Below are 10,420 nucleotides of genomic sequence, written 5' to 3' on the forward strand. Positions count from 1 at the left end.
GCGCCTGGGTCTTCAATCTCTCTTTCTCAACTGCTGCCTGCAACACAACACTCATCGTTAGCATTGTAAACACCGACGGACGCACACACAATGTAATGAAGGAAAGGTGAGAGATTCCGTATAACTAACCGTGATGGCGAGTTCCGTAGACCGTGCACGAGGCGTTATCTCAGGATCAGAGCTACTCATGTGCTTCTTGATCTACGGGAGAGTCTTAGGACAACATATCAGTCCATCACCAATGGCTTGAGAGCCATGGGACCTCCCGCCACCAGATATCATCACCAGCTCTGTATCAAAAGGATCCTGGCTCGGGTTAAAGTCTCCCCTTTCCTCGCCTTCCCCTCGTCTCTGTACTTCACAAGCTTGTGGTGGGAGGAGATGTTGGTGAAGCTCTCTGGATATGATGATCTAGGTCAGACTCCATGAATGGCTTGGCCTTCTTGTACGGGGCCATATGGGTCATGCCATAGAGGTCGAACAGACTTGGCACAGGCTTCTTGTTGTGGTGCGCCTGAGAGAGAGGAACAAAATATTAGTTAAGGGCTCAAGCTAGCATGAAGAATGATATCGAGAAACAAGAATGCCAGTCATCCTCCAGCCTCCTCAGCCGCTTGGCGTTCCTGGCCGTTGGATCTGCGCGCTTGATGGAATCTGGGCCGTCGGATCGACCCTGGGAGCGACCTCGTCCGTCGGATAAAAAATATTTACTGTTGCAATGAACAGTTTCACCTCGTTCGTGCCACCGCGCGTAATTACCGTGCCCCCACCGGGGCATTTTGGTCATTTCGCAGAGGGGTGGTATAAAAGGGGCGACTCCCGTGGGAAAAAACCCTAGCCGGTTCCCCACGCGCGCGCCTCCTCTCCCCTCCCCTCCCACGCGCCTCCTTTCCTCCTTCCCCGCTGCCGCCCGGCCTACTCTTTCCACCCCTCCGGCCGGCTCCTCTCCCGCTCGCACCACCTCCTCCTTCCCACCAGCGCCTCCCTCTCCTCCTTCCCCACCTTCGCCCGGCGTCCTCCTTTCGCCCCTTCGATCTGGTGCCGCCCAAACCCGAACACCCCGCCCCGGCCCTGGGTCGTGCACCACCTCCGCCGCCGGCAGGAGGGGACCGCGGTGGCCGCCGCGCAGCCCGACGACCAGGAGCTCCCCGACAAGTATCCTATAGAGCACTCAGGGCTCATTACCCTCCCCCTCCAGCCCGCTCGCCTCCCTCTCTCCCTCCCGCGCCCGCCTCTCTCTCTCCCTTCCGCGCCCCCTCCCTGCCCCGCCGCCGCCGCTCGCCTGCGCACCCGCTGCGCCTGCTCGTGGTGTAGCCACGCCTCCGCCGTGGCGCCCTCCACCTAAACCTAGGTCATCTCCGTGGATCCGTGCCGCGGTTGCCGGAGGCGTGGGCGCCGCGGGTCAACCGCACCGGGGAGGATGGGGGCGCCACAAGCCTCGTCGGAGGTCGCCTCTCCAGATCGGTGGAGGCCAAGGGCAAGGGCAAGGAGGAGGGGAGAAGAAGAAGGAGGGAGGAGTGATGTTGGGGAGGATGTGAGGCGGGCTCTTCGGTGGCCGCGAGAACTACGACAAGCGCCTGCACTACCTGTCCAAGGAGGAGGTCGTCGTGCACGCGCGGATGCGCCGCCGGGCCCAGTTCTCCTGTCGCACCTTCCGCAACATCATCGTCCTCTCCATCATCGCTGAGGTAGCGTACCCCCGCCCACCATCCAGCTCTGTTTTCCATCGCAAATTTAGCGACTGTGGATATTGGGAATATACGATTGTGGTTTAAAGCGAACCAGCTTTATTGAACGAAGTATGCAGGGTGCTTTCATAGTTTGGGATCATCCATGGTGACTAGACAGACATGGCCATTCCACCACATGGGCGGATACACTTCATTTTTGGTTCTTAGATTCTATAGTATATCTTCTTACTGGGGTAGATGCACAGATTTTGGTTATGATTGTTCTGTTAGACATTCATGTTCACAAGTCAATGCTATTTGTGAATTCCTTTCCTTTGTAGTTATTACTGTTAATTTGAGAATTTTATGCAAGCCTTTTGTACACTTGCCCAAAATGTTCAGTTGTGTGCTACTGTTTTCAAAGTACAAACCATTGTATGTTTAATTATATGCTTAGTTTGTCAATGCATAAGAAACCAATGCTGCGCGGTCTGTATATTTGCAGGAACATTATTTATCAAGTTTTGGATCAGATGCGGGGATTTCTCCTAAACTCCACCGCCTCAAGATGTCGTAGTTGGTGTTGTCCGTGCTATATTCTGCAGTGCGCTCGACGGCTGCCTCCTCCTCTGCAGCGGCAAGCCTTGGACTAGGTCGCAGCACCAGAAGCAGACGAAGCCTTGGACTATTCTGCAGTGCGTCCCTCTCCCTCCTCCTCCTCCTCCTCTCTCTCTCTCATCTGTGTGTATGAATTGACAGATTATGTTCGCCATATTGCAGCTGGTCCAGGCGGCAATCGTCCACAAGAAGAGGGGAAGTCATGGCAGCCGGGTCCTCATCTGTGACCGCTCCCTGACCACCATATTCTGCTGGTAAGGGTGCGGAGCAGCAGCTGAACCTGCAAGCGTAATTGTTCTTGATTTCATAGCTGAAAGATGGACTGATGAAACTGTTTGGATTGGCTTTCGTTTTTGTAGCATTTGTTCCTTGTGAGGGGGATAGTATATTATCCTCAAATAATAGTGGAGTGTTCTAAAGAAAGGGCTAGCATAGGAGATGCAACGGGGTAGCATATTATCCGAGGAGTGTTCTAAAGTTGCCAAACATATCTCCCCCGAATCTTTTTGCGTTTGGATCCTTTTGCATCTCCTATTCCTCTTTTGGTTTCTTCTTCTTGCCTCTATCATTCCTTTGGATGTTTCTTGGGCTATTTGGATGTTTCTTGGGCTATTTGGATGTTTCTTGGGCTATTTTTGCTGCTTGCTAGGCGTTTATTTCTTGGGTTTTTGCCTTTCACTTTCATTTTCTTCTCTTTCTTCTTTGACTTTTATGTGCTTCCTCTTCACCTGATTGACACTGTGTTGTTTATGTGCTGCCTACTTTGTTTTGCGGGTACTATGCTTGTCGTGGATTGCTACCTCACGTGTACGCAGAGGACATCTTGGGTGTTCAGGTAGCTGGTTTACCCACTAATTTATTTTACTTACCCTAAAAAGCATTTCTGTTTGGTGCATCATGTTCTTCCAATTGCTTGATTGATTAGAGAGCCCTGCCACATTTATTTACGAGAGGAGGCGCTTGATAGATAGGGATTCAGTAGAAGCAACTACTATATAAGGATGACCCTTGTATGTTTATGAAATAAAATTATGATGTAGGCCTCAGACTTTCTTGGGTTTATTAAGTGGAAGAGCTAGATTAGCCAGCCAGTTCCTTTTGGGGTTTACACATGAATCCTACATGTTCCATATGATTTTGAGGCCTCGTGTTATGCCAGCGGTTTGATTATTGTATCAGCTAGCTGATTTACCCCCTAATTTTCTTTAATTTGGTTCGATACTGTGCATGTATTAATGTTTAGTGTCACTTGGATTAAGAAGAAAGAGCTGGTACACCGTACAAAAGAAAGAAGTATACAGATATGCAGATGCCAGTAGCTATAATTTTATATATGCAAAGCACAGAGACAATTCTAGATAGAAGTGTATTGAACTACTGATGGTTTGGAATTGGTGGTGCATTATCACCGGTCTACTGTATCGGTAATCACACATTCAACATGTGATTCAGTACAATATTTAGCAAGTCTGCATGTTGTTTTATACGGGGTCTTGAATATTTGGTTTTTCTTCTGTTTTGGATGAAATTATGATTCTATATGCCAATGATTTTTTCTTCTCTCAGCTTGAATTCCGAGAGTAATAGAACTTGCATGACTTGATCAAATTTCTTTACTTACAGTATATGTAATGCTTGGTTGGTCTATTCACTGTTATCCTTTGTTTGCAGCTTTGGAATATACAATAAGTTCGATGGCTAGCAATTCAGGATTCTCGGTTGTCCAATCACCCAGTAACTTTGAGGTGGGATTTCTCTTAATTTGCTTTTAGAGGTATAAGTTCAGTGGAACACAGATGTATGTATCTTACATGTATACCTATAAGCAGTGAGCATTCTCTTAATTGTATGAGAGCAAACAACAAATTACTGGATACATGGCTGAAGTATGGTTGTAATCCATATCCATGTTTGCGCGAGCTTTTAAAACTGACGAAAATGTTAATTATTTTCTTTAGTTACTCTAGCAAACACTGACCTTGATTTGGTATCAACATTTCCAGTTCTACATTGGAATTTTAAATGTAGGCAATGTACTTTTTGTTACACAACAACTATTGCTTCTGAAACCCTTTTTGCAATTCCTACATCAAGGCCTAATGTGTTGCCAAATAAAGAGACGATTAAGAGATATTTGACTGTTGCCCTCTGTCTCTCATATTAGGATTCTTGCTGAAACTTAATGGCAATGATTTAAATAGAGACGGCTCTACGGTATGGATATGAGTACGATAGTGTTTGACAGTGGCACAAGGAATGGTGCTCGCAGGTATCGTGCGGCTATGCGGGTTGTCAGCATGGTGTTGCAGTGGTCAGCTGCAGTCCACCTACGCCATGTATGGATCAATAGCACTATGCATGATTCAATTGCACATATGTCTTAGTTTGGATCAGCACGTCATATCTGCATTTATTGTATGCCTTGTTTTAGTAGTGCCAGTCGCAAGGCTTGATTAGTACCCGAATGCTTTAATATCTTCCTTTGCTTACGGTTTGATATTGCTTATTTTGTTAATACCATATGATGCCAATGGATTAAAGCTTTCTGTCATTATTGTTTAGAATGTACTGTCCTATGCTTTTGTTGGATAAATTCGGGTGCTTCCTATTTCATTTGTTGGATCATTCTTGGCAAACCCAGATTTAACATTATGGAAAAACTTTTACCACTATTCTTGACATGCTCTCTGTTTTGGAGGTTGCTTCCACAGTACCACAATATGTTGATGGTGACACATTATGGAAGGGGAGAGGATCAATGACCTGATGTGCATCATTGATGGCGAAGGTGTGTATGTATACACCGAGTAGCAAATGGCATTGCTTCTAAATTTTGTTGATGATGTTGTTATTGACACACTGGTTGGCTCGACTGTTCAGGTAGATGCCGCCGGAAACGCCACCGTGTCAGAATGCCAATGATTAAAGTTGTGTGCAGTTAACGTGTCTCTGTGAGAGGACTAAAACAAGAGGTAACCCACGGACCTTACATATTATGTAATATGTAGCAATATTTGGGGCATAACAAAATGTAGTTGTGATGAGATCTTGTTATCAGTATTCATCAGAAAAGGGTATGTAATATGATGTATCTAATTTTAACCTTTCCTCCAAGACCATCCTCTCCTAATATGTTGATTGGCTTATGTGTCACCTTTTTTGTTATTGAGTAGATGCAGAATGGGAGATAGATAGGGGGAGAACAAAGGATGTTGTGTACTCTCGATCTGATGCCACCAAAGTTGAGATGATTTGTGCTCTCTCCCTCCATCCCATGTATGTAGTTATTGTTTCCCTCTCTGATTATTTTGTGCTAGGTCTCCCTCTTCTCTGAATACTCATATTGCCTTTGCTTAATGCCTTAACCTGCTGATGTGTGTTCTGTTGTTTGTAGTCCCTTCATGGGTTCCTAACTAATCTACATTGATACCATTTATTAGTATTTTGTGTACACCATAATTAGTGCTTAGCGAGCTCTGTTTATTGTTTATGCTGTTTTCCCTTTGAACCTTCAGCATTCTTGGGAAATATTAACACATAAAATTACTAAGTTTGGATTGGACCCTCCTGATATAATTTGTCTTTGAATATTTTCTTTTTATTTAATCTTTAGTGTTGCTTAATGCAGTATTACATAACCAAATATTGGCTTCTGGTTTTGGCAGGATGAATGTTTTTTTTCTTCTGATTTTAATGTATTGTTCTGCATGTGAATAAATGAAGGTGCAACTAATGTTCTTTTCTATTCATGGTAAAAAAAGTGTCCATCTGCATTCATGTCAGTGTTAACATTACTAAAGGAAAGAAAAAGATTCGTTTGATTCTAGCAGAACATAGGATCAAAAATTAGTTGTATCCAATGTTTGTCTCTAAGATTATTTTCATGTCCATGTGCTTTATCGTTTAATGCCTGGCTCATGTAACCATTCCAAGGACAAAATGTGTTATTAATTTCTGTAGGGTGGGACGATGCTTCATGTCCTTTGTATAGTTAAATCTAAATGCATGTATTATAAACCTATGTTGAACTTGATGTTGCCTTATAATCTTATGCCTTCTATCACAAATGAGTGTTTCTTCTTCACTTTATTTTGTTATCATGTTTGAATTCATACGCTATACGTAGATTCCTACTAACTTAGTACTACTTGCTTCAGCAAAATGTCACACCCTCGTGCCACAAGGCTGCTGATCTCCTTGCTTCCAGGTCAAGGAAGGAAACCATGTCATCATTGGCCAGTGCAGGTATTGCTCTTTAGCTGATATATTGTTTAGTTTCTTCATGGTTACAAAAAATTCTTGGGAACATGAGGCTTAAAAGTTTCAACCTCGTTCAAGTGCTCCAAAGCTTTGCGCGTCTTCTGTTTTCTTTTAAATAATTGAGCAATTGAAGCAACCATTAATTGTTTTGTTTTTTACCCATACTTACCTTTTATGGGAAATAGTTTGTGAGTTCCCCATTGGGGTGAGTACTTGATGTATGTGTTGTATAACCTATATTGACGTGGTCATAACGAAGCAATCATAAATATATTTTTTCCTTGTGCAGAAAATACTCTTATGTGGCAACCATATGTTTACTAACATATAGTGGGGTTTTGGAAACTGGTAGTTACTTTTGATGTCTTGACAACAAATTATTCTGATTCTAGGAACTGTTTGATTACCAGTCCACATGTTTGTTTAAATTGATGAACTGGGGAATCAGATTTTCATGCGATATTGTATGTTTGTCAGTTGCTATGTAATTTTAAGAAAGATCCTCAATTCTAAGTGCACTGGAGCTTATAATAGATTTTTGCGAGGGTAGATATAGATAGTTTCTTGTGGCCTCCCTGTCGGATTGCATCTATGTTCTAAAATCTTATCCAGACCTAAGCAAATCGTGAAATTTTTGGGAGGGGCGCACCTTGCTCCTCACGCCGCTGCTGGAGGTTCACCTTTTTCTGCTCCTCCCGTTTTTCTTGACTTGCAGGTTGCCGCCGGAACCAGATGGGGTCTCCAGCCAGCCTGCCATGTGGCTTGCAGTCCTGATTGTTGGCAGTTATCCTTACATATGTATAAGGGTTTTATTACTTTGTTAGTATGACAAAGTGAAGACAGAACTGATGTATTGAATTACTAATGGAGTGGTTTTGATGAGAACTGAAACCTTTTACTTTCAAGGTTGGACATTGATATGAACTGTGAGTATTTAATAGAGAAATTCAGTTCATATGAAGCAAAACAAAGGCATGTAATACCTTGCATTGACAGTGATTATTTTCCCATTGTGGTACTTCAAATCTGATGAAGAATTTATTTCATGACTGAGACATGGGATTTGGAGAATCTCAGTTATGGCATGTTAATTAAGGGCAGCCCGGTGCATGTAGCTCCCGCTTGCGCAGGGTCGGGGAAGGGTCCGACCACTTTGGGTCTATAGTACGCAGCCTTTCCCTACATTTCTGTAAGAGGATGTTTCCAGGACTTGTTATGGCATGTTAATTAATCACCTTTATTTTGTCATGGGACTGAATGTTTTGATCTGATACTATATGTTTTGTTTATCTCCTATAAATAATGAAATGGCCTACATGTTAAAAAAAACTATTTTAATTATATTATGTTGTCGATGATGTATGGTTTTAGAATTTGTAGATTAACATTCAGGCTCTTGCTATCTCATGAACGCGCTAAACTCGATTCTGCCTTATGGTAATCTCATGGTGATGTTGCACTACAAATGTTTTCCTTCTATCATATGTGAATGTTTCTTCTTTTTTTTATATTGTTATATTGTGTTTGAATAAATAAGCTAAACCTGGATTATTACTATTACCTACATGACCGCAACGTAGGGGCCGGCATCCTCGCGCCAAGGCACGTTACCGATCTAGTTGCCATGTAAATAGGTCATTTTGGAGCTAAGAAAGGTTATTATGTCATTTTTGAGGAAAATAAGCTAAGTTTAGGTCATTTTCGAGGTAACCAAGATAATTATGCCATTTTTGACAAAAGTATGCTAATTATGTCATTATTGAGCTATCCAAGGTAGTTATGCTATTTTTTAGCTAACTATAACATATTTAGGCATTCTATAGAGCTGTCTAAGGTTATTGTGTCATTTTAGAGCTAATTATGTCATGAATGAACTAGCTAAGATTAGTTTAGGTCGTTATTGAGCTATTGAAGGTAGTTATGCCATTTTTTAACTAACTAAAACATATTAAGTCATTTTATAGAGCTATCTAAAGGTTATTATGTCATTTTAGAGCTAAATATGTCATGAGTGAACTATCCAAGGTAGTTATGCCTTTTTTAACTAACTAAGCATATTAAGTCATTTTGGAAAGGATAAATGCTACCAGGAAGAATGAAATTGCATGAATCATGTAGCAAACCACATACCCAGTTATCCCCGTACTCAAACAGGTTGGAGCTCCCTTGATGGTGTGGCACACCTTCCATTTGGTCGCGCTTATCCTTGGCCCTTTGGTGTTCGACTAGCCATTGTGGAGAGCACCAGCATCCACCAAAGCCTCCCAATAGTCCATCTTATCCACACACCATCTCGGGGGAACCTAAGTGAGTCAAGAGAAATTTCAGCGCTATGAATCAAATCAAGAAAACTAAGTTCAAGGCCTTAAGAATAGGTATAATTACCGCCAAGTACTTGTCCCTACTCAGAAACTTGCCGCAACACTTCTTCTTGGCCCTCCTAATACCCTTCAAGGTGTAGTAGTCTCGAACGGCCCGCACCCGAGCCTCGTGCCGTAAGTTCTAAGTAGGCGCTTGCACTCGGCTTCAAAAACCATAGCCGCAGCCTCCTATTCTACCTCTGAAACCCTGTAGAAGGTCTGCAATCAAAGAAGACAGCAATGATTAGTACAATCACTAGCTAGGTAGTGTTCATTTTTAATTCTGTAAAGGAGAAATTACCCAAAACGGACGGAACACAATGTCGACCACCGTCTCGCGCGCGACACTGACGACCATCTCCCCCGGAGGGGCCGGGGCAACAGAGTACAACTCCCAGCTCAGTGCTAGCTGTGGAACCTGACCCTCACCGGGCATCATGACCCACCCAAGGAAGTGCTACCGACAAAGCGTGCCAAGGACCTAGTTGGGCCTACGGACACCACGGTCACGGGGGTATACCCAACCCCTGCAGTATGACAAGGCCAACACATTAGATATTAATTTGAAGGAACATGAAGGCAAAAGTTAAAAAATAGTAAATGCACTTACTTCAACCCTTAGGCGCAATCAACCACCTCTGGTCGGGGGTCGTTGGCACGGGCGGGAGCTTTGTACAGCCACGCTTGTAGACCTTCTTGCCCTTCTCACCAGCTCGTCGTCGCTGGAGCTATCATCTGAAAAGGTGTCCTCGCTACCATCCTCCGGGCCACTAGCCTCCGGAGTCTCGTGGGAAGAAGACTGCGGGATCAGAGCCTTCTGGGACGAAGACCCCGTGACCGGAGTCTTTTGGGACGAAGACTCTGGGACCGGACTCACGTGGAGCGAAGGATCCGCGACCCGAGTCTGGTGGGCGAAGGATCAGCGACCGAAGGCTCATGGACCGGAGTCCGAGACGGGTCCACGTCAGACGGAACAGTCTTGTGGTCAGATGAATCAGCTGAGGATGGCGGCGAGGAAGGCGTAGCAGCCTTCCTACCTCTCCCGCTGCCACGTCCACCTCTACCAGCCTTCTTCGTCCTCCCCCGACCTCTCCCAGCCGCAGAAGAAGCGTCCGCCGCAGTTGTCTACATACTGTCTAGCAGCGCTCTTCGGAGGGGCTGGGATGGAATAATGGAACCACCCCTCCCAATAGCGCTCGCAGGAGGCCTGGGGCACTCTGGACCCTTGCCCACCATCCTGTCAACACCTGCAATGACAAAAAGTAAATGAAATTAGTACAACATAAAAAAATTGGATACCTGACATGAACATAATAATATGTATATAATTTAAGTGTATCGTCATCATGAACATAATAAAAATACACCTGATCAACACAAATATATATGATGTTATTGTATCATCATCATGTCCGGGGTCGATCGGGGTGTCAGGGTGTCGGGTTGTCGGGGTCGGGGTCGGGGTGTGGTGTCAGCGTGTCGGGGGTCGGGGGTAAGGGTGGGTTTGGTGTT

The 10,420-nt window shown here is 44.3% G+C and overlaps 1 long non-coding RNA gene across 8 annotated transcripts; it reads left to right on the forward strand.

The window, feature by feature from the left end:
* The first annotated feature begins 829 nt into the window (after positions 1–829).
* Positions 830–7,515, forward strand: LOC123112823 (uncharacterized). Of its 8 annotated transcripts, none has more exons than XR_006455729.1 (11): positions 830–1,688; positions 2,176–2,365; positions 2,451–2,542; positions 2,648–3,123; positions 3,960–4,062; positions 4,558–4,624; positions 4,987–5,076; positions 5,169–5,260; positions 5,462–5,564; positions 6,446–6,533; positions 7,264–7,515. It is a non-coding gene; the product is annotated as an uncharacterized lncRNA (long non-coding RNA). The 8 variants fall into 8 exon arrangements; XR_006455730.1 differs by having other exon boundaries at positions 5,000–5,076; XR_006455725.1 differs by having other exon boundaries at positions 3,960–4,033; positions 4,453–4,624.
* Positions 7,516–10,420: the final 2,905 nt, after the last annotated feature.

Source organism: Triticum aestivum, chromosome 5B (genome assembly GCF_018294505.1).
Source record: "Triticum aestivum cultivar Chinese Spring chromosome 5B, IWGSC CS RefSeq v2.1, whole genome shotgun sequence".
NCBI classification, from domain to species: domain Eukaryota; kingdom Viridiplantae; phylum Streptophyta; class Magnoliopsida; order Poales; family Poaceae; genus Triticum; species Triticum aestivum.